A 3,039-nucleotide genomic window follows, 5' to 3' on the forward strand; every position below is an offset into this window, starting at 1 on the left:
AAATGAAATATACAGAAGTGGCATGGGATTCTGACTTGACCTGGACTGATACCGAGCTAGAAAGACCGAGTACCACTTTTTGTTGTAATGCTACAACTAATTTATGCACTGTTCAGAACATACTTATTGAAGGCAAACATTTGTTGGGCACATCATTCACAGAGGTTATAAATAGACGTCCATATTTCAAAATTTATTTTAAAACATTGTCATTTTTTTAATGTGTTGTCTCTAATAGTTTTGTTCCTTTTAGGTTATCAATTCAGATACTTGCGATAAATTGGGGTTATGTGAAAAGTCTCCAGTCATTACATTTTGTTTTGAGGATCAAGAATGGCCTATACATGTAAAATGGGTTACTGACGCAGTCCTTTTTACTAATGAGTGAAATTGGTTCATTCGAGATACACAAATTAAAATTGGTGATACCATTGCTCTCTACCATACTGATGAAGCACTAAAGTTTAAAATATGTGTTTTTGATGAATCCGTCATTCCAAAAGATGGAACTTATGGAGGTATCTTGTCATTAACAACTTCTATTTAAAAACCTGAGATTTTGAAATTGTTTCCCATGTTGCATTTTAAATGGTGAGGCAGATGATGTTCAGCATTATGCCAAATTTTTCAAGGTTATTACAGATCATACGTTACAGTTCGGGGAACTGGTATGTTTGTACTTTGTTCTTGTTTTATAAGGAGTCAATCACTAAAATGAGTTCTTGTAGTAACTGATAATCTTACTATGCAGGAAGTACCACATGTGTTTTACTATCTTCATGGTACAAAACTTGCCAATAACTTAAAGATTTTTCTCGGTGGTGGGATGAGTGCAAAATTTAAATTCTGTTTTGCGGAGAAGAAGATTTATGGGATGAATCAGTTTTTACGAAAGTATGTTGTACGTGAGGGTTATCTTATGTTTTTTAAATATTGCGGTAATTCAGACTTCCAGATTTTTGTTTATGATACGGCATGCGTGAATCACCTTCGTCATTGTTGTGGAACATACCGCTTTCAAGATTTCATGTTTCCTTCATGTTCTGAAGAAGTAATTGAGATTGATGATAGTTTCGATGTAAAATCATAAGCACTTACTATTTTCTCTGTATGATACCAAAAACATAAGAATGGTTTATGCGTTTGTGTCATAGTACTTTTCGTCATAAAAGTCTTTTTGTGTTTCATATTTGAACCTGTTTACATTTGGTTATAAATTTTTACATTTGTGAGTATTTTAATGATGAATTGGGAATTATATGTTGGTTGTCAAAGACTCACTCACAGAGAACTGTTTATGATGAGAGTTATGGAGACTTGCAGTTACCAAAGTTTTAGGTAACTGACTTGTAGTTAATTAACTGCACATTATAGAACAGGAAGTTATCAAAGTTTGATGCTTATATAAGGGAAAGGTACATGACCTCACACATACAATCACATTAACATAAACACCATCTCTTACACCTTCTCTTATATAGCGTGAAAAATGACTTCACGCAGTGCAAAGAGGAAACGATGGTCAGGGATTAAAAATGTGGCAATGGAGGAGTTGAACCAATTGGCTGTCACTTACGCAGATTTCAACACTGATCTGGAAGATGCAAATGTTTTCTTCGCAGAGTTGTATGCATCCATGGAAAGCAGGCAATCTAATTTGTTTGCTCATTCGGTTGGCCTCCAGGAACAGTTAAAGTATTCTTTACATGTCTATTTCTTTTCATGTCTTACCAATTTTTGGACGTTTGCTTCATAATTTTATCTCTATTCTTTACAGCAATATAGAAGATATTTTGCAGAATGGATCAAGGAAAATACGTGGAGAATCATCCCAAAGCAGTGACAAAATTCCACCATCTTATATGGGAAATCCACTCAGATTCCTAGGTGATACGTCCACCTCCCTACGTGGTCATGAGACAACCTTGAAACTAAATGCTGCAGAGATGTTGAATGGCTTTCAAAAGTTTGGCGATGGGTGGAAGGAGCATCTTGCTAATTTGAATGGACAGGCTGGTCAGTTGATTGAAGCAATTGGTAGAATTCGCATATTAATGGATGATTATGGTCACAATATATGATTCATATTCTAGTGTATTATTAGAAGAATGTTAGTATGTTAATGTTTAATCAACGTTACTATAAATTAGTGACAATATTATTCTGCAGAAAGTGTTTGTAAGATTATTGGATCAAAGTGAACATTGTTGTTATCTATATTCAAATTGCAACATTGTCATCCAATCTACATGGAAAAGAGTATCATTTATTTTGTATGTTATTCCCATTTGTAATAGCAACATCTAGAATTATATTCACATGTCATAAGTAAACATTGATTTCGGCAATGACATATAACAAATGATTAGATGAGTAAAACATTCATATGAGTCTACATTAAAATTTATTCCAATTCATAAGAGAAAGTTTGGCTGAATACTTAAATTTCAAAACAATCATCTTTAAGATGACAAAAACTCAAATGTAATGCAAAATAGCAGACATTCCAGAACACACTCTGGCTAAAACTTATTATGAATAAATTGATTGCAAATGTATAGGGAAGACTTCACGCCAAAAGTAGTTTATTTAGACTGCTCCACCAAGTATGATGTAGACACAATAGTACCCAACATGTTTATTAGAGTTTATACAATTCAATCATGTTTATATCTCTCCCAGTACTGAAAATTTATATTACCCAAAAAGTGTTTATACCTTTGCCTCAACACCTCAACAGTCGGATGATTAATATTGAAATAAATCTGTGAACATGATGAACTTCTTATCTGCAGTGAACCTATTAGAAGCAATTTACCAATAAGAGTTAGTTTTCACCATGAAAAACAATTATAGTTTCTAGTAAAGATATGTAGATTGACAGTAAATGGACTATTATGGATTAATGGCCTCATTGTTGTCAAGATCACTATTGGAGGATACACAACATTTCCTTCTAGCGACGTTGCTACATCATCAGTAAATTGATCCCAAGCCCAAATCTTAACCACGTTGCTGATATGGAAACAAAGATAGACA

The sequence above is a fragment of the Apium graveolens genome, chromosome 11 (assembly GCF_009905375.1).
Source record: "Apium graveolens cultivar Ventura chromosome 11, ASM990537v1, whole genome shotgun sequence".
Taxonomy (NCBI): Eukaryota; Viridiplantae; Streptophyta; class Magnoliopsida; order Apiales; family Apiaceae; genus Apium; species Apium graveolens.